Source organism: Wolffia australiana, chromosome 3 (assembly GCF_029677425.1).
Source record: "Wolffia australiana isolate 7733 chromosome 3, ASM2967742v1".
NCBI classification, from domain to species: domain Eukaryota; kingdom Viridiplantae; phylum Streptophyta; class Magnoliopsida; order Alismatales; family Araceae; genus Wolffia; species Wolffia australiana.
In genome coordinates this window covers 2,189,911-2,213,348 of record NC_135837.1, presented here as the reverse complement: position 1 = coordinate 2,213,348, position 23,438 = coordinate 2,189,911, and the positions used below count along the sequence as shown (strand labels likewise).

The 23,438-nt window shown below is 34.7% G+C and overlaps 1 long non-coding RNA gene across 1 annotated transcript; it reads left to right on the top strand.

Moving 5' to 3' along the window:
• Positions 1–20,434: 20,434 nt before the first annotated feature.
• LOC144700592 (uncharacterized) lies at positions 20,435–22,986 on the top strand. Its single transcript, XR_013580793.1, has 2 exons — positions 20,435–22,075; positions 22,329–22,986. It is a non-coding gene; the product is annotated as an uncharacterized LOC144700592 (long non-coding RNA).
• Positions 22,987–23,438: the final 452 nt, after the last annotated feature.

Here is a 23,438-nt window from a genome sequence, read left to right as displayed (position 1 = left end):
GGTCTTCTTTATCTTTCATGTTTAATAATATTTTATTTCGATCTCACGTAATTTACAAGAACATTCTCTTCAAATATCTGTAAAATTTTCTTCTTTGACTTATACGAAAGTTCATGTCTAGCTGCCTATTATGTAAAGGTACATAAGATAGCTAGCCATATCATCACTTAATTACTACTTATCATTAGATATTAGTGTTAGAAAACATATTAACATTGCACAAAATCAAAGATATACTTTTCCCTCATGGCATGTTTAATAATTAAGTTAAATGTGTTGAGATCAATCCAGATTCAATATCTTCAAAATTTCTACTCATTTTGTAAACTTCTTAAAAGGAACATAATTATAACATATACTCATGGAATATAAACAAACATACATTTAGCGTCACCATTCAGTCTAGCATTATATATGATTGTATCAGATTTTAAAATGTAAAATTTTAGTGAATTTATATAATGATGTTGTCACCTATATTCCTTTCCAGTCTTGACATTTTATTTGAAGATAACATTTGGGATAATTTTTCCAACAAATTATAATATTAAAATGTAATAATCTCATTTAGCTTGGATTTTACACATTAAAAATACATTAAGTATTAATTTTTGTGAAAATAAATACAAAGAAAATTATTAAATGTTTGAAAACCCAATATGTGTTCAAGATCATTATGTTAATAATTTATTCAAGTTGGATAAGGTCCCTTAATTTTGAGTAAATGAGTATAGTAGGCAGATTGGATAATGATTGCCAAAGTGACCTAGAGGTGACATATGGAACCAGATGACAAGTTGAAGTAATAAGTGTCCCAGTATTGGTACCATTTATTGTTGTCTAACTGCAGTCATAGTCTGGTCCTTGACATGTCCAGCTCTGTTTTGAACATGACAACTCCACCTTTAATACAAGCTCAAAATATAAGTCAAACTAAAAAAAATGTGGAATAAAAAAACTCATGATCCATAAATGCCTTGCCTTTAATCCTATAAATGAAATTTTATAGGATTACATGCAAACAATTATATCTATAGATAGACATATATAATAATAAAAAAAATCACAAATAGGAAAATACTGCTACACCATTGTAATAAACATTTGATGACTCTAAGATGAAAAACTAATGGAAATATATGTGGTCGTCAAACCAATCGCGCATTCCATATCTCATTCAATGTTCATTAAAAGCACATATTCATTATAGTGCATGTGTGAGGCTTATAATTAAGTTCCTGAATACGTGATCTGAATTAGTGAATTATGATGAGATCATATATGGATATCAATAGTCTTTAAGCATGTGTTCTAAATATTCCTATTCAAAGGATACAAAAAGAGGACATTAAAGTATCCCTATAGAATAACACTATCTATCCTCACTCATATGATGAGTATGGCCATTCCCGTAGCCATTAGTGTGGAGGCACTAAGGATAGATAGTGAGTACTCTTTAGCGGAAAAAGTTCAATGAATGATCTATATGAATCCCTAAATGGTATTATACTGAACTGTCAATCAGGTTGATTTATGTCAGTGTTGTGTAAGTGATCCTTAGACCTGAGACACCAAAGACTTCTTATGTACGTACATTTATACTTTGACTATGACTTGCGGGTCTCTAATCATGGGATTCCAAATGATTTTAGTTTGGGTGCATCAAAAAGTTCAGGAAGATGATTGAGATGTCAAGATGGGATCATCCAACCTTTTCATAAAAGGTGATAGCTCAAGGAAGACGATGTGATGAAGTCTTGGGCCATGATAGTGAAATATAGGAGAAGAGTTCTCCAATGATTTTTGAATGCATCAGTACTAACTCGGACGACTGATTAGGGTTTGATAGTTGACCATAATCTAAGTCGTCCTATGAACGTCAAGTGGATGGGGGACTATAAATATAGGGTAGGTGATGACAAAAAGGTTCCATGAGTGAGTAAGTACACACTCCTTTGTATCTTCTAGAGCACGAGGTGTAGCTTGGCACCCCACGTGTTAGAGACTCAACCAATCGATTGGGTTAAATCGATTCGACTTGAATTAATCTATACGATGATATAGTTAATTAATTTGGAAGGCCAATAAATGTTATTGGATCACTCAAGTCATTAACTAGACAAATACATGGGCCTAGAGGGTCACACACAAATGGTCTTTGGACATTGAAAGATATACTTAAGCTTTGGGGGTTTGATGAAAAGTACACACTTAGTATATATATAAGGGAAGGCCCTGAAAAAAATTCACCAATCCCAGAATTATTCAGGGGCCTTCCCCTTCTCCCCTCTTCCCATGACTCCTCTCCAATCCTGATGGCGATGATGGCGATGATGGCGATGATGGCGATGATGGCGATGATGGCGATGGAGATTGAACAGGCCTTGTAAGCGAGGAGGAGGAGATTCGACGTGGTGAGGACAATGTGGATACTTCTAGTGGCTGCACACATGAGCAGCTCCATGTGACTTGTTTGAGGATCAAAGGAATCACGGATGTAATCTGTGCAGAGGTAATCTGTTTCATGATTTTAATAATGTCATTACGATTCTGTAACGTGTATTCCACCGCGCGGAATCCTTGTCTTCTTCCATATCAAGGTCTTTAGAACCCATAAAAAATGAGGTATAAAATGATATGAGGAGGAAGATAAGTTGTTGCTTGTGAATAAGAAAGAAGATAGAAATAGTATAAGTTGAAAAAAGAGGAGCAAAAACCAGGTGGATGATAAGTAGAAATAGCATACTAAATTTAAAAGTAATTTCAAGTGTTTTGTATGTTCATTTTCAATGAAAGTTTCATAAATATATGTTACTAAGGCTCACTGTGACTCATTAAATTTTTAGAATGAGCTCACAATTTTTCTGGATTTTATGATCATATTAGAGAATTCAAAGACTTTCATCTAAAAAATTAGATATTTTGAGAGTCAAAAATATATTAAAACTTTCTCGTGGTTTATTCTATCTTTAAAATTTCTTATGGTTTATTTGAAATTATAATTTTAAGTCATTAAATTGGTAGAGAAAATAATATTATGAGTTAGAAAATATATACTTAGATTTATTTAAAGGGTTAATGATATGGTATTTAGAATGAAAATTTTATAATATAACATTTTAGGGGTTAATGATATTTTTGAATGAAAACTTTTAAGTCTATAATTTTATACTAATTGATATTTTAGTAGTTTTAATACTTTATTCAAACTCATAAATAAATAAAATTCACTTATTCAGTACTTGTTCCATGTGGATTTGACCCTTACAATGAACTCATAAGGAAAATTATTATATAATCCCAATTTCTGGTCTATTACGAGGTTTTAATGAATACCAAGGAAGACCAAGAAATACATCAACTTTATATTAATATAAAAAGATAGATACATAAATTGGAAAACATCTACATAGGTAGATTAAAATGGTAAGAGAGTGTATATGTGTGTGTGTGTGTGTGTGTGTGTCAAAAGTAGGCTGAACAAGGGATGTCTAACCTTGGTTATGATATGCCCATATGATATATATAGGATCATTTTATGCTCCCCATAGGCTGATTAGTAAATGCATTTAGCAGTAACTAGCTGATGAAAGTGGATTCAAACTAAATAAAGAAAGTTGGAACTATAAAATAAGATCAAAAAATATCTGACGAGGGTGGTTGGAATATACAAGTATAAGGTGATGCTTTAATATGGAATTTAATATGGTGGCATTTTAGACATGGTTAATTAATAAACAAAGTGGAAATATATGTGGACAACAAGCCAATCATGTATTCCATTAATACTATAAATTCATTATAGCACATGTGAGATGCTTATAATGAAGTCCATGAATACATGAGCAGACTAATTGAATCCTGATGTGATCATAATACAGAGATCACAAGTCTGGAAGCATGTGTTATTTTTTATTTGAGGGATACTTAAGAATAACATCAAAATATCCCAATAGTCTCACTCGTACGATGAGTATCATTAATCCAGTAGTTAAATGTGGAGACACTAAGGATAGATAGTGGGTGCTCTTTAGCAGAAATATCTCACTAAAATGATATGTAAAAATCCTTAAATGGCACCAATATATCAATCAAATTGATTCATGTCATAGTTGTGTAAGTGGTCTGTGGACCTGAGACAACAAAGACGTATTTTGAATGAACAGTTGTCCTCTAACTATGGATTGTGAGTTCCTAATAATGGAATTTAAGATTGGTCACCACTTGAAAAATAAAATGGTGACACCTGATAGGGCAGAAAATTAAGCCCTAAAACCCTCAATCATTACATATAATTGAAATAAGAAAAATGAAGTGGGTAAAAATTATCATTTGTCACATTTTTATGCATGCAGTTTATGATCATTTTGTACATGCAAATTGGTAAAATGATTCATGATATCATTTATCACATGCATATAATGATATATTTTATAATTTATTTTTATATTATCCAATACCAATATTAAAATAAATATTATGCAGATAGTTTTGAGACAAATAATCGTGAAATTTATCTCAGTACTATGATTTCCCATATTCTAAAGGCTTTTTCAATATTTTCCTATGTTTTTGTATACAACAGAGGTTTATTTAAGTTACGAATAAAACTTTATCAAATTTTTTATTTTGATTTATATTTATAGGATTATCAACTATGCTTATCAGATCAAATATCAGAACAACATAGCAAGGTACATGTTAGTAGGTCACAATGTAGGCCATCATACATTGATGGTGGGTCAGTCCATCATAAGAGAAAATTTGACCAACCCAAGGGATCAGTTCAAGCAAGCTAATTAATGAGATTTATCTGTCTAAAATGGCTACGTTGATACAGTCTATACTGAGTCAAACCAGATTATTATCTAAGAGGTTATGTGATAGAGTTAAATAGCCTTTTAGGTCAGCTGTGATTTCCCACAAATTGTGCCATCTGGGTAAACTGATTTAAATAACTTGGATAGATTTTAAGCTCTGAGGTTATTTAACTCCATCATCCACTTACTATTTTACTTTGTTATAGGATCTGTTTGTGTTGATGATGTGAAAAAATATACAATGTCCTAGAATAAAGATTATTTTTTTTGGAAAGCTAAGATTGAAACATTTATTTTAAAGCTTAATTTTGTTCAAATTGATCAATAATAGAGTGAAATCCAGAAATCACTGTCAAATTTTCAGTTGGGCTTCTGATTTATAAAATATAAGTGTTTTAACTTTAATTTATATGTTTAGGGTTGAACCAACATGGATCAAGTATTAAATATGTGAACTTTAACTTCAATTTTACTTTCTAGGATTTGTATATTTATGGAGTAAACTTGAATTTATTTAAACCATATTACTGAAAATGAAATTAAAATTAATCTAGGAATAAGTTAAATATTTATCCTAATTAGCTTAATATATGACACTTTATTGAAACTTTTTAGGAATTTTCTAATGACATTTCTTAATATATTCTAATGAAACACCTCAGGTGGAATGCAAGAAATGTCAGGAGACAATTGATGGTATTGGCATGAATCAAGTGAGCAGAAAAGTTTTAGCAGAGGAGTTTTAGTGGAGATGGCTGCAGACACATATTGTACAGCAGTAAAGAGGGGCAAATGATGTGGTTGAATGATGCAGATTTACCATTGCTAGTGGAGATGGAGATGGAGGTGGATAAATGATGATGAGTGATGGAGTTGGTTGTAGCATGTTTGAAGACATTAGAATGATAAATATGAGTATCACACTAATCTCATTGTCATGTGTCCAATAGACGAAGTGATTCTTTTCTTAATGATTTTGTACCAGAACATTACTCCTTCAATCCTTCACTCTTGGGATGCTATAATGCCACCCAGAGATTCAAAATGAGCAAACACTCTACTAATAGTTGTTATTAACACAATACAAGGGTGCCTTTTATATGGATAATGATGGATATTTATTGGTTGTCAAGCTAATTACACTTCCATTTTATGTTTAAGCTCATTGAAACAAATATTTATTCATTATAATTATTATCTGATGTTCAAATGAAGCCTCTGAATATGTGTAATGATTAATTTAATTGTAATGACATCATAATATAATGATCACTAGTCTATAAACATGTATTCCAGATATTCTTATTAGAGGGATACTCAAGATGAACATCCAACGATACAGAAATAATAACACTATATGATCATAGTTATACCCCAAGTATGACTGATCATATAACCATTAGGGCACAGACATTGAGTCATACAATGGACACCTTTTAGAGAAAAAATTCACTCAATTGATACATAGGCATGCCTCAATGATATTATACCTAACCATCAATCAGGTTAATTCATGTCACGGTCATATAAGTGGTCCATTAAACATAGAAACTAGTGATATCTTATAATTAGATGACTATGTTTGGACTATGGTTGAAGTGTCTCTAATCATGGGATTCAAATATGTTTTTGCTCAGATATAACAATAATTACACGAAGATGATCAAGTGGTCAATATGAGATATTTTGCCATCAATATTGGAAGACATTGACTTGAGGAAGAAGATGCATCATATCCCTTCTCATTGTATTAGGGATATTGAAGGCGTTCTCCGATCATCCCCATTACACATCAGTACTAACTAAATGATGGATTAAGGGTTTGACTAATAACTTTACCTTTAGTCATTTGAGATACTCATAGATGTAAGGTAACTAATAATCGTCAAGGTGCCATGAGAGACTTTGGCACCCCTTTTAAATGTCCATACCAGCCAGACATTGATGCACCCTTTCTATTCTTTATCTTATCATTCGACTTATTCCACTTGAGATAATTCATGGCAATAAGATATACGAGACCTCAAGAAGAGTTGGAGAAGATGAAAATGAGATCCATGGTTGCATCAACTACAAGAATGTGTCTAGAAGTCATACAAGTAAATAGATTATAAGTCTCTCCTATGAAGCAAGTCAAGCGTGGAATGAGTTCCCAATAAGGTATTGTGATTACCTCATAATTTATTGATCAATTCTGAGTTGAATTATACCTCCGTTGCATGAAAAATTATTTTAAGCATTCAAGTAAATCACTAGAGCCTAACAGATGGGGGATGTCTATTTATATATTTGAAAAGTGGATGGATAGCGGGGATAAAGAAAAACTTCCCTAAGAAAATGTAGTCTGAAACATATAGATCATCAGACATTGCGATTTGAAGTTAAATCATTATTGACCATCTATTTTTCTCTTCATCCTTGTTCCCTGTAACAGATAGCTTGTGTCACACATAGTTCTAAGAAGAGCATAAAACTAAACAAACTCCTTATAAATATTAAATAAAAATATCAACTTATAAATTCAAAAAAGATAGCATAAAATGGAAAAATCAGAATATCAATCTAAAAAGAAGATAACCTCGAAAATTATTTTCAGATTTATTAAACTATTTTTTACAAATTTCACATCAGAAAATTCCATAGAAATACAAAAAATTGAAAAAGATGAGAATATGATTCTAAAATTATAGTAAACCACTTGTTATTTAAATAAATATAGAATCATCTTCTAATCTGGATATTTTTATTTTAAAATTAATTTCATTTTTTTAAAATGCCACAAAATTGAATAAATTCAAACTTCATTTATTGATATACTAATTCATTTTAAGCTTTATTATTATGTATTTCTGTTTATTTAAGTGCAATTATTATTAAAATTTTAAGTTTATTTGTAATTATTTGTAGTTACCTGATTTATGGATCAAAGAGATTAAGTGTTGGAGTTATTCATGTAAAGGCATGCACAAAACACCCACATGACTAATCCTGTAGACAACCATTCATGCTATTGAGTTATAACTTACTTGTTTGCAATGTTAAGATTTTAGCATAAAAGTTCATTACACAAATAGTTAGGCCTTAAGTTTCTATTTTCACTTCATTTGAAGCTTTCTCTCTTACAACATATTACAGTAAATTATCTTTGATTTGAATGAAGTTCCCGTTTCATTACCTTCCCTGTTTACCAATATTCTAAGCGAAGAAATATTGTAAAAAAAATTAAAGTAAAATTATTTTTAAATGACATCATTGTAGAAAATTCCCACTTTTTCCAAAGTGATTTGAATCTTATAATGTTTATTAAATGTTTTAAAATAATATATGATGATATAGACCATTAGATGTTCTGGAGATTTCCAATGAACACAAATACACATACTGGCATATGGTTTTTCGAGGTCATCACAAGTAGAAGTCTATCACAACAGGAAGAAGAAAGGGGATGGTCCAGGATCTTCCATCTTCTTGAGCTTGTCAGGTGACATAGTAACATAACTACATTCCATGTCCCCGATAATATAACTAAAATCCATGTTCTCAATCAATAGCAAATAACCCAGTTACTTCATAAATGATTATCCTAGTTGAATGACTTACTTATACTATGCGGTCAGCAGCACCACCGATTAAGTTAATTTTACTATCCCATGAACAAGAAATGCAACTTGCATCCACTCCATGGTGGGCACATGCTCTCCTCCCACCATATGCAGTGATGTCACCATCTTTGAAGGATATGAATCAGGTTATTGAGAATATGTTGAATGTGTATATAAATTCATAAATTTTATGTGAACTAAATAATTGATAGATTTAATTTTTTATTTGAGTATGTCTTAATTTCAACATAAACATACTTTATGAACATTTTTGGTAGTTTGAAATAACCTTTCTTGACTTTCATGTCAAGCATTTTTTATTAGTGATGGATATTTTTCGAGTCCTATGTATGTATAAATTAATAAAATTTAACTGGAGGAGGATCAATGGGGTCAGGTGTCTCATGTGATTTTTAGATCTATTTCTTTGGGCCCTTGGGCCACACTGGAGAATTTTTAGTTTTGTGCTTCAAAGAATCATTAATTGAGGTTTGGGTCAGGTCCTAGATCCCTCAATAATTCCCTCTAACTTACATTTCTTTGGAAGCATAAATTTTAAATAAATGAGTTCTAGGCATTCAAATTTAACTAATGGAAAAAGAGGAAGGACTAAAAATAGGATAAAACAGGGAAACAATAGACAGGCATTTTAGATCATGCTCGATGTATTAATAAACTATTTCGGCCTGTCTTTAGCTTATTTTTTACATGGTCTATCAGTGACTAGCCAACAACAAGACGCTTTTTAGGATCTTGGTTGTTCAACATGGTTGAAGAGTTCATTCTTTGGGTCATCTTTTTCTTGCATACCAAAATGCTTGTTTTGGATAAATATAAGGGTACAACTTTGGGAAGAGGCCTCTGGGCTCAAGACATGAGCATCAACTTTAGGAACCTGTATCTAGAGCTGCACCATCCTCACGATTCATTGGCCTACCTTTACTTCATTTTACATCACTTTATCTGAATATCCAAACATTTTTTTACAATTTTATCTCTCCACAATCCAAAAATTTCTCACCTTAAACCTTAAATGATATCTCTATTTTCTCCACCGTCGATTAAAACACTCATCTGTAAAACCTTCCAAATTTGTATCCTATTTCATATATTTTTAAATCCCATTAAAGTTTTAGTTTTTTTAGGGTACCCGTCTCATTCTGTTATCCTAAGTTGGCTAAATTTTATCCAAGTTAGGGTCACCCTGGGGGATCCTTTTCACTTGAATCCCACTTTTAAAAATTAAATAATTTCTTATTTAATTTTTTGCGTTATAATTTAAATAAAAATATACAATTTGGAAAAAATTATATAAACATATCTAAAATATCATTTATTCTTTCATTTCATTTTCTTTGAATTAGGATCAAGAAAATTTGAGAAAAATACAGAAATATAGATTATCTTTTTTAAAATTAATTATATTTAGGATAAATTTTGGCTTATTTTTTTATTCATTTCATACAATATCTGCTGAAATATAAATTCTTAATATCCAAAAATCTTAATACTATATTTTTGCATATGAGCTTAATTCTTTAATTTCCTGTCTTAGTAAATTTCTGGAATTGAATTATTGCTTACATGTGGATTGAACCATATATTATTTATATAGGTCTGAAGTGGAAAAGTCATTATAAAACATTGTTGAGTATGGGTAAATAAACTCAACAGTATAAAACCTTTAGTTTGGACTTTTCAGCTAGTGCCATTGCCAGAGAGGGAAAGAAAGCTTTTATCCTTTTGATGAATTTTAGATTTTGGAATTTATCCTTATAACTTTTCTTTGAGCCAACTGTTGAAAGTGTATACTTTTAACTGGTGGACATTGAGGAAGCACTACTTACGTGAATTTTCTCTTTATTTCCTTTATTATGTTTAGATACATGTATATCTGATAGATTTAAATACAATCGAAAACTTGTACTTGAAGGTAATCATGTCTAATTAGTAAAATGAGGATCATTTTTCTCATGATTATCATTCATCTGATCGATAACTTGAAAAATAACTTTGAAAACTCATGTTATCATAGTTGCATGTTAAATAAATATATGTGGTATCATAGTTAAATTATTACATAACTATATGTGTCCTAATGACCATATTTTCATGTTATCATTGTTAAACGTAGGGTTCGCCATTTCTTACCAAAGTTCAGTAGAACCTAACCGATTCGGTCGGTTACAGAATATCGATTTTACCAAAGTTCGGTATCAAATTTGGTTCCATGCAAAAACCGAACGAATATTATATTAAATAGAAAATTTACACAATATGTTGACAGTGAGTCTTGAGCCCGGAACCGGTAACACTTTCACACCAATCTTGCACCAACGGCGCTAACCAGCATTATTCTTAAAGAACTATATAATATAAACCCACAATATAATCTGTAGCCAAATAACATATATAGAAAAAATGTAGCAATGCAAAAGAAGGATGGATACACAAATAACATATAAGAAAAATACATAAATCTGAGAATAACATAAATTTGAAAATAACATGAATATGGAAATAAAATATACATAAAATACATATAAGTGAAAATAATATATACAAAAATAGATAAATATGCAAATCAGATAAAGACATGAATACCACAAATAAAAAATACATGTATGTATAAACAACATATATACAGACATAACATAAATGCAAAATTAAGATAGATAGACAAGTTAGATATATGAAAAATACATAAATATGGAAATAACATATAAAAAATACACATATGTGCAAATCATAAAGACACGAATAACATATATAAGAATTACATAGAATGACGATAACATCAGTACACGAATAACATAATTACAAAAATAACATAAAAAATAAAAATAACATAAAAAATAAAAATAACATAAAAAATAAAAAAAACATAAAAATTAAAAATAACATAAAAATAAAAAATAACATAAAAATTAAAAATAACATAAAAATTAAAAATAACATAAAAATTAAAAATAACATAAAAATTAAAAATATCATAAAAATTAAAAATAACATAAAAATTAAAAATAACATAAAAATTAAAAATAACATAAAAATTAAAAATAACATAAAAATTAAAAATAATATAAAAATTAAAATAACATAAAAAATTAAAATAACATAAAAAATTAAAATAACATAAAAAATTAAAATAACATAAAAAATTAAAATAACATAAAAAATTAAAATAAAATAAAAAATTAAAATAACATAAAAAATAAAAATAATATATAAAAAAAATATCAAAGAAATAAAAATAACATAAAAATAAAATAAAAAATTAAAGTAAGATAAAAATAAAAATAAAAATAAAAATAACATAAAAATAAAAATAACATAAAAATAAAAATAAAAAAATTAAAATAACATAAAAATAAAAATAAAATAAAAATAAAAATAACTTAAAAAATATAAAATAACATAAAAATAAAATAACATAAAATAAAATAACATAAAAAATATAAAATAACATAAAAATATAATAACATAAAAATATAAAATAGCATAAAAAATAAAACTAACATAAGAAATAAAAATAACACAGAAAACAAAAATAACATAGAAAATAAAAATAACATAAAAAATAAAAAATAACATAAAAAATAGAAAATAACATAAAAAATAAAAAATAACATAAAAAATAAAAAATAACATAAAAAATAAAAAATAACATAAAAAATAAAAAATAACATAAAAAATAAAAAATAACATAAAAAATAAAAATTACATAGAAAATAAAAATAACGTATAAAATAAAAATAACATAAAAAATAAAAAATAACATAAAAAATAAAAATTACATAGAAAATAAAAATAACGTAGAAAATAAAAATAACATAAAAAATAAAAAATAACATAAAAAATAAAAATTACATAGAAAATAAAAATAACGTAGAAAATAAAAATAACATCAAAAATAAAAATAATATAAAAATAGGAATAACAGAAAAATAAATATGAAAATAAAAAATAATATAAATACAAAATACACAAATGACATGAACATGTTAATATGCAAGTACATAACTACACATGTTAAATGCAAATACATGACATGAACATGTTAATATGCAAAAATGTGAACAGCTAGATATGTAATTTTGTAAATACCTTAATATTTAAGTATGTAAACTTTTAAATGTATGGATATATAAATATGTAAAACTATGACAATGTAAATGCATAAGTTCAAATATAAATATGTAAAAGTGTGATACAAAATACAGTTTTTCCTTTGATTATGTAGTGAATCCATGGAAATAATGTAATATTTATGTAGTACAGATGTTTATTTAACTCTTTTAATTAGCATTTTACCTAAAATTTGACTTTGATTTTTATGCTTTTAATATGATTTTTTTCAGAGCGAATTGTTGGTTTCTATAGGCCTAGATCTGGATGAACAAATCAAAATGATTTGCAGCGGAAGACTTGAACGAATCGAACAACATCAACAAAAACATTAAACAAAGTACCTTTCCACAGATTGCATCTGTGATTTCTTGGATCCCGGAGAGAGCCGAGTCGAGCTGCTCACGTGTGCAGCCTCTAGACGTATCCACGCGGTCCTCGGAACGTCAGATCTCCTCCTTCTCGTTGATGAGCCCCGTTCTTTCTCCGTCGGCGTCGTTAAGTCATCCCGATCGCATCAGGCATGGAGAGGGGTGTTGGGGGAGGGGAGAAGAAGGGGAAGGCCCCCGAACAATTCTTGCTTGGGTGAATTTTTTTCAGGGCCTTCCCCTATTTATACTAAGTGGGTATTTTTCATAAAAACTCCCAAAACTTAAGTATATCTTCTGACGTCCAAACGACCATTTGTGTGTGACCCTCAATGCCCATGTATCAGTCTAGTTAACGACTCCAGTGGCCCAATAACCTTTATTGGCCTTTCAAATTAATTAACTATATCATCATATAGATTAATTAATGTCGGATCGATTTAACCCAATCGATAGGTCGAGTCTCCGACACGTGGGGTGCCAAGCTACACCTCGTGTCCTAGAAGATACAAAGGAGTGTGTATCGACTCACTCATGGAACCGGTTCGTCATCGGTTACTATGTACGTATAATCCCTCAAACCCTAATCGATCATCCGAGTTAGTACTGATGCATACGGAAATCATCGGAGAACTCTTCTCCGATATTTCACTGCCTTGACCAAGGACTTCATCACACCATCTTCCTTGAGCTGTCACCTCTTATACTAAAGATGGATGATCCCATCTTGAACGCTCAATCTTCTTCGTGAACTTCTTGATGTACCCGAACTAAGACCGTTTACAATCCCATGATTAGAGACTCGTTGGCCATCGCCAAAGTACAGCCGTCCGTCCACAAGACGTCTTTGGTGTCTCAGGTCTAAGGACCACTTACACAACCGTGACGTGAATTAACCTAATTGATAGTTCGGTATAATACCATTCAGGGATTCGTACGTATCAATTCAGTGAACTCTTTTCACTAAAGAGCACCCACTATCTATCCTTAGTGTCTCCACACTAATGGCTACGAGAACGACCGTATTCATCATATGAGTGAGGCTAGACAGTGCTACTCTATCCGGATACTTCGATGTCCTTCTCGCGTATCCTTCGAATAGGAATGTTTAGAACACATGCTTAAAGACTAGTGATCTCCGTATTACGATCTCATCATAATTCACTAAGTCCGATCATGTATTCATGGACTTCATTATATGCATCACACGTGCACTATAATGAATATGTTCTATTAATGAACATGGAACGAGATGTGGAATATGTAATTGGCTTGCGGGCCACATATATTTCCATCATGGATGACTGAACTTATAGATTTTACCGAACCGAGATCGTACCAAAGTTTGGGTGTAGGTATAGAAACTATAGGCATTGGCCAAAAACCATTACCGAGACCGAAACCGTCATTCCCTAGTTAAACGGACCAAAATAGCCTTTATTATGACTTGACAATTTTTTATATTTTATGATATTTTACATAACATCTTGACCTTAGTTTGTTGAGGAATTAATTTCTGTGAGTCATTAAATAATTTTCTAGAAATTATAAAGGCAGTTACATTTCTTTTGGAATTTTCCATACTTATTTTGAAATTTCTGATCAGTATATAGCCATGAGATTTTTTTGAATTAATGGAATATATTTGTATGAATTTTAACGCATTTAAGAAGTTTGTAAGGAATTTTAAACTTATCGCGATGTGTATATATATTTTTCCAATCTCTCGACCAATGATTGGCACAACCAATTATCCACCATAGAATAACTATGGAACCGTATACATGGCATTGAGCTCAAGATTGACCTTTATTGATCCTATACTTAAGTGCAACAATGACACAAACTTGGGTCGATACAAATTCTTCGCCTTTTTGTGCAATAAATGCATGCAACAGATTGATCTTTCTGCACCCATATAAATAATTCAAAAGTACTTTTTTGTGTTACACCACAGTACCGGATCAGAACACGTAACACTCTGAGTCGTCCAATAGGTATATTTTCTTTATCGTTAGCGGTCCATGATTACTTTTCCATTAGCACGCATGACAGGTGGCAGCACATGATCCGATGGTAGAGAAAACAAGGAAACGTGCTGGTGAATCAAAATATTTAGTTTTATCTGAGTGGTCATCGTGTGGAAGAGATAGAATATGAATCAAACAATTGAGTTTAAATGAAATTAAAATTGTAATGTCTTGAGATCTAACCATCAGATTGGTCTAAAAATTTGGAGGGTATGTTTGTATTCTCACCCTCTACAATCTCTACGGTTGGATCATAAAATAGAGATCATGAAAAAGGGGGGAAACACTGAGGAAGCTTTTCCCCAACATGTTCGGCTAGGAAGCACACAGGAGCTGATTCTGAAGTTGAGTCTTCTTGATTCTTGAGTTGATCTTGTAAGTCTCCTTTTTACCTTTGAATGCTCTCTTGAATGTTTCTGAAATGCAAAGGCATGGGCGAGATATACATGCTGGTGGCGATGACGTCAACGCAGCGGCACCAGTCGCGTCACCAACGTCATCTGAACTCAACACGATCGCTGAAGACATGCCGCCATCTTCACTGGATCAAGTCAACGAGCCAGCTCTAGGCACGTCTCCAGCCACGCACACCCCTTCGCGCGTCCTGACACGTTGCCAAAGGCAGATCCAGAACTTCCCCTTGACGTGACACAAAACCACGCCGCTCGTCACGTCGCTCGTCTTTATTTTTATTTCTTTTAACTGTATTTTCTCTTTCCTCCAAGGCCTATATGTATAGGCCATTGTTTCAAGAAATAGTTAGGCAGTCATTATTCAAGAATTGAGTTTGTTTTAACTCTTCTTGGAGGATTGCCCAGCCTCCCCTATCCAGTCTCCTCCCAACCGCTGCCGCCGCCGCCATCGTCGTTGTCACCGGCCTCCCTCCTGCTCTTCCCTCTCTTCTTCCTTCGTCACCCCTCTCTCCCTCTCTCTCTCTCTCTTTCTCTCGCCATCCCCCTCTTCTTCTTGGTTCGTCTGCCCTAGGGTTCGGCCATGTGGCTCCAGCTGCCCGCCCAAGGGCGTCCAGTAGCCTCTGGCCACCCACAACCACCAGCGCCAGTGCCATCGTAGGCGGCCGTCTCAAGGCCGTTTGTGCCCGCGCCCTAGCGCCGGCCGCCCCCACAGAGTTGCCAGCGCTAGCGCCAACGCAGGCCGCCCACTCAAGGCTGCCCGCGCTCGCGCCCTAGCACCGGCCACCCGCACAAGGTCACCAATGCCAGTGCCTGCGCAGGCCACCCGCAACCGCTAGCGCCAGCAGGCCAGCGCTCCCCGGCGTCAGCGACGCCAGCGCCCGCCGGCGCCCGCGCACACAAGCGATTGCGCACGCTGCTTGCCCGGTCGCTGCGCACGCCACGTGCCCGGCCTCCCGCGCCTCCTGATGCCCTCGAAGCAACTTGCCGCGCTTCCGCGACACCCTGTCGAAGCGCACATCAATCATCCCGCCCGCGATGCCCCATGCCCAAGCACTCCGGCCACTATAGCAACCAGGCTTAATCCGACTGTCTCATTGCCAGGGCCGCTCAACGCCGGGAATGTCCAGATATTTTGTCCAGTGGGCCTTACAACGCCCGGATCGCCCAGTCACATCACGACCCGAATTTCCCGCAGACTCATCACTCACCACGGTGCCGAGGTACGCCTAAACTCTTTGGTGTCGAGTGTTCTCCGTCCAGTATTCCTCAAGAATTCGTTCACCGCCGTTAGATTTGATTTTGAATATCTATTTCTTTCCTCAAAATTCCTCCTTTCGTGAGATTTCTTGCGGACGTGAATTCGAGTATTGAATTTGGTGCTTTGTCATCGTCGCGGTGGTTGAAGACAGTACTCCCGCCCTCGACGAGGAACGGGGCTGCACCACCAGTATTTCATCGGTTTTAAGTTTCAAATTCGATCGTGTGGATTCTGTAGTCTGTTTTATCCAATCCATCCAAACCTGTCCTATATCCTCCCCCGTCGATATCCAACCTATCCCCACAGTCGTCTTTTCCCTAGTTGTCCTGCATCACATGCCCTTGGAGGTTTTTCGAATGGTGAAGAGCATTGCATATGATTCTGGTTCAAGATTTTAGTGGAAAAACTTGTTCTTACTATGTTTCTCAACTCATCTTAGATCCAACTCATCCCAACTCATCTTACATTAAGTTTTAATTAGATATATAGATCCAATTCAAACTTAATCTAAAACTCATTTTTCCTCAATTTTTCTCTACTTTCTTTTCTAGGTTATTTTCTCTGATTTCTCTCTGTGAAGTTGGAAATTCATTGTTGAAAAATTCAGTTATAGAATCATCATCATCATCTTCTTTTTCTTCTTTGTCCATTACCTGATCTTCGTGTTTTTCTTATTTCTCCTCGTCCATGGACTCTGGCTGCTCCTCCTCCTCTTTCTTCTCCTAAAATTTCACACAAAAAATCATCCATCTCGAATTCGAATTTTAAATTTAACTTTTTTGCTTAATACTACTCAATTAAATACCATGAAAGCTTCCATATATTCATTTTGCTGCAGCATGCGATCTCAGTTTTACTAAAACTATAGGTCACTAATTTCATGTATAATCTTTTTTGACCAAAAATATAACTTTCAAATTAAAAAATTATAAATACATTCCAGTTAGTACAAAACAGCATAAGTCATAAAGAGGAAGCTCATTAAGTACTTCTTTGGTTTATCAAACTTTATTCAAAATAAAAGCATGATCATTTCTTAAAAGTTTCCTCCCTGTAGATCAACCCCTTTTTCATCCTATTCTTGTTATATTTTGATAAAGGAAAATGCTACAAATTTACTGCATGTTTAATTCTAACGACATAATTAGTTGGATTTCATTAACCACTTTTTAGGCTTATCACTGTAATGTGAATTTCCCGTATTATGATTTTGACCTAAAATTAACATCCATTAGCTTTCATCGTATTCTATAAATGGTTGCATTTAAAATATTAAATATTTTATTCTCATTCATTTATTCATTTTATTTAGAAATAGAAATGATTTGAAACCTTAGTTTCAATTTTATATTTTTTTTAAAAACTTAATTTCAAAAATATCCAACGTATGACTAAAACAGTCTACAAATTATTCTGATAATGTTGATGATATGGAGACCGATGAAGATTATGCTAATATTTATTAAACCATTAGGAACATCTATCCCCGTCAAGAAATAGGTATTTTTAAGAAAGAAATAGGTATTTTTATGAATATTTGCATGAAATGTAAATATATTAGACTTATCCTCCTTATGTTTCTTGAATGTTTCCCCTTGATATGGAACAGTTGCCTCTTATTATTCTCAATATTATTCTACTTTTAATGATCAATTTACTATAACTTGAATTTGCAAGGGAATTCTAGGATGATGATAAGAGAATGAAGAGGATCATGGTATACATGAGAATAAATATGGAGATATTTAATGACAAAACATAAAAGACCATTAACCTAACCGCACTATTAATAGAATGAAAGGTAAAAGTGATGGATTTATCCCCCAGGAACACAGCTTAAATCAATCCTAAAACTTTATTACATATTGATATCAAATCATCTTTTATGAATCTGGTAATCAAAATTGTAATAATGTACATACCATACCTATAAAATTATATGGAAATAGTTTGTCTAATCATTTTTTTGGGATCATTCATGAGGAATAATTAGAATGAGAAGCGAGGGAAAAGTATAACATCACAGTTGGAGAATCATTTAATGAGGATTGACAACCACAATGTTACATGCCATCTGCTACCTTTACAGAAGCTTTACATTTTTAGTTTATAGTTTATCAAAGGAATAATATGAATGAGGATGACTCACCTTTCAGTAGTATGAATGAATACTCTTGTCATACTATATAACATGGAAATAGAACTTTATGGAATTGGTGGGAGCAACTTCTGCATTCATTTTAACATAAAATTCATTGATAAAAAAATTCCAAACTCACTTGTATGTATGCACTCGAGTAAAATCATGAGCACATGCCAGATCCATACCGTGCTAAGGTTCCCATTTTCAAAATGGTTGGTTCGATCAAAATAGATTGAACTGGATGAAAAGATAGGTAATAATGAAAATAATATTTTTATAATTAAATTTCTAATTATTCTAATACCATTGACTCAAAATAGAACAAAACTGGATTTGACATCGATTACAAATCAGATTAAAAATCAATGATCAAGTAAACTTATGCAAGTTTGTTTCCAAAATCAACTCATTAAAATTTAAGCGAGAATTTTATGATGTAATGTTATCATAAATCAGAAATTTAAGTATTACTTTTTGTTTGAAATTTTATCAATTTTAAATTAGAATAAAATCAAGGGAAATTCAAAGAATTGAATTTGACCAGCCCATTCACTTTGGTGAATTGAGGGGGAAAATGGCAATAGAATTTACAAAAGTATATCTGAAAAAACTAGAGGGATAGAGGGTAATTACAATATCAATATGAGACTTATTTAGAGAGAATATGAGATTAATATAACTTTTGAAAGGGAGAATGACCTAGTTTATGACTCCAGTTCAAATTCAAGGGATAAGGCAATTAATTGCAGAATGGAATTAATGAAGTATTTCTAAAAGGCTTCTAAAAAAAGAGGATTCCAAAAATAAAAAATGAAACAATTTGGAGATTCAAGTGCCAAGATATGGCTCTTAAATATCCACGACCAAAGAATTCTATTCACATGACAAGGGGCGGTCAAATGAAGATTTGGGGTTTCATATTGATGCCAGACGTTGTCAGTGACGTCATTCGTGCGGGTATCAAGACGTGATGCTCTGATACCAAAATGATGTCGGACTGCGTCGGTGACGTCGTCCGACTGATAATAACCTACGGAGATGTAACAACGTGAATGCGATGTTCTAGGTGGGAGTAGCGGGGGCCTGACTCGTGGGGTTTGTCAAGCTCCAAACTCCAGGTGAGAGACCAGTGATGATACTGATGACCTTCGTTGGAGCGACGGTGCGACTACGACATTGAGCGGACTATGTCCTTTGGCGCTCATACGTAACAGAAGGGCATGACCAATACCTAAGAATTCACTTGAGTAGAATCTCTCGTGGTGGTTTACCCTCTCACCTATTTTAGCCTAAGCGCAGCGTAGTGCAATAGGAAAGATGATGGCACACGCCATCAAGGATCATCGACGATGCCGTCCGCGCCACCAGCCACCATCATCGAAAGCCAGGTGAAGATGCTTGATTATCGCATTTTTTTTTCATCATTTTCCTAGTCGTGTCTCGTGTTTTTGTTTGTATTCATCGTCCTGTTTTCGTTGCACCAGGACACGTCCCGTTCCCACTTTTTCATCGTCATGGGAAGGGGCCTTCGTTTCCCCTTTTCCTTTTCTTTTTTATTTTTATTTTAAAATTTCCTCCCCCCTTCTATGGGAAGGGGGCCCAGTTTATAAGGGCCCTTAATTAACCCTTCTTGTTTTGTTGACCCACTAAGGGGGAGGGCCCATTGACCTCTTCCCCTAGCCCCCTTAGACCAGGAATTAAGAAGTTTTAGTTGATATCATTCTTGGACTCACCCCCCTCCATCAAGAGAAAATTCAACAGAGTGGGGGAGAAGAGGAGATCGTAGAAGACGTCGGGAAAAGAGAAATTGCCGGGAGGGACTAAGGGGGAAAGGATTGAATGGCCTTCTCCCTCACCCCTCCCCTAATCTCACACCTTGGATCCTTCTCACCGGGGAGAATCTTCAACCCAAACGCTGCCAAGTTCGGCCGCCCTGCCCGCGCTCCGCTGGTCAACGGGCAACCTTAATCACCGCCGATCTGCGATTCTAGCGAGTTGAGATCCTAATTGGGTCGCATCCCCCATCTGAGGATACCCAACAGAGTGGTTATCCAGGTCTGCATTGCCCCAGGAATTTTAATCGACACTTGATTCTGCCATCGCCTGGATTTTTTACCGGCTACCTAGAAAGGGAATTTACCGAACGGGGCCAACCTTTGCCATTCTCCTGATCAGGGACTCACCTGGGTCGATAACTTACCAGGTTAGACGTGATTTGTGGAAATTTTGTCTGATCAGGATTCTGCCTCGAACGTGACTCCACCGCCCAAGAAATTGTCAACGGTGGGTTCTCTTGATTGGGACTCACCGTGGTTGATACCTCGCTAGGAGGGACGTGATTTGGTCGACTTCACGAACGGAATCAGGGAAGTGAGGGCTCGAATGACTAGAGACTGCCCTGACTGTGGAACCAACCGGTCGACGACCTGCCAGCAGCCCTCTCACTTGGTCGCACCCTCCTGAACGTGGCCGATGTGGTCGAGAAATCCTCCGGTCAAAGCCTAGTGAACCTTCGAGTTCTCTTGATCAGGGGAACCACCTCGGCCATGAAATAACTGAACGGAGCCATGGGTCGAGGCTTCACTGAACCAGGATTGACATTGGGTGTGATGCCATTACCAAGAGCTCCCACCTGACCACATCATTGAGGCGATGGCCCTGCCCTCGACACCTGCTGGCCCGTGACGGTCACGCTTGCCTTCTGCTACCGGCTTTAGTCGGAATTCCCGTTCCCGCCTGAAAGGACATTGCCGCTCGCACCCGCTACACGACTCGGCTCGGCTGACCCAGGCGCGTTATCTCCGCCGAGCCCAACCGAGTTGCTCGAGCCGTGTTGCCACTATGGTCGCTTCTCGACTTTTCTCCTCCGCCCTTTTACCTACGCTCCAGCATCATCACATCGCTCGTCGAGCCGCCGTTCGCTCTCAGACGCCTCTCTGTCATTGACTTTCGACAAATTATGCACCACGAGCCACGCGCCGACAAGGTACGCCGCCCTCTCGTCGACAAGGTATGGCAAAACCTCTCTCACCTGCTGATTTAATTACTTATAGTGTAATTTCGTATTGACTCCACCACGCTCGGGCTAGGTAGGTGAGAGAGGTTTTGAGAGAAACTATGATATTTTTGAGTGTCTTACAGGTACGGACAAAACCGTCTGTTACGTGCGAGTCCTACGGATTGATTCTGTTCGGCCTTAGACACCTATGTCGTTCCGACGAGGTTCGAGAGACCATAGTCACCGTCACCGGGTGACCCTGTCCAAGCTCAGAGCTCGGTGCCTCTCTCGAGTCAGAGCCTGCACGTACAACACGTAGGACCTTCACTTTTGCATCATAGTTACATTTACCCATTAGGGTTTATCTGTCGGACGACAACACCATTGACGTTCAATACGACCACCCATTATCGGTACCGAGCCATCATACTCGGTGCTAACCGGACAACGTCCTTGAGGACGTCCGACATCAAAAGAATATGACAAAACATAAATTAACTAGCGGGCGAGGGGAGCAAGGTGCCTTTGGGATCGTGACATCTTAATGTCGATAAACTTATCGGTGTAGGAACCGGGCAGGCTGATTTGGTGGAGCTGTGCCAGAGACGGGCACAACATCGCTCCACTAGCGGCGGGACCCCCTTAAAAACCCAAAAACAAAAGGAAAAAACACACATGAAAATAGTAACAGGGGGTCGAAAGGAAAGGGCCTTGAGGGTGGATATGGCCCAAAACATGTCGAAACTTACGAGCAGGGCATGCCTACGCCTTGCCTTGGTGTGCCGGTCAGGATGGGCTCACATCGGCGGCTGCCGATGACGACGGTGTGGACTACAATGTCGTCTTTGATGAAGTGGGACTGCTCGCTCCATCACAAATCTCACCTGAATAACAATTATTATGTATCAATGGGAAATAGTGAGAGTTCCGTTGTCAACATTAGAGCATAAAAGTAGCCAATTTGGGGATAAAATAAGATGATTAAATCCAATCTCTATATCCTTCTAAATATATGCAATACTGAATCTTAAGTGAAAATAAAAAAAATAGTATATCTTCCAACCCAGAACCCACAAAAATAAGGTTTTAAACCAAGTTTGATGCATTCTAATCATCTAGTTCTTTACTTTTAGAGTATTTTGGCATATTTGGATGAATCTCCCTCTTATTTTGATGTTTTCACCATGACATCAAAGAAAAATATTCATAGGATTGCTTTTGGAGTATTGTGCATGCCACTCTATTTATATTCAAAGAAACATGACTACATGCTTGATTGATCGAGGATTTCTGTTGTATTGTCATTGTGAAAATAAAAAAAATTGAAATTGATGCATATGGTTGCGAAAGATCTCAGCTGTCCATATATTTGAGTTAAATTGGATGGTCAAGATGATAGCATGTGGCATAGAGGCCAGTTTTTTACATCATGGGATATGCAGTCATTGCCTCTTTGAACTAGTCATTATCTTTATATCTTAATCTATTTTCTCACGTTTTTCCATGTGTAACGGCATATGCCTTCCAAAATAATAATCCCATATGAAAATATGTTAATTTTCAGAAGAGTATAAAATAGTGCTACTGAATATTCCTATGAAATAACTCATCTAAGCCACCTACTGGCCACCCTGTGCCACATAGGTAAAGTACTGGCCCCATGTTGACACTTTGAATT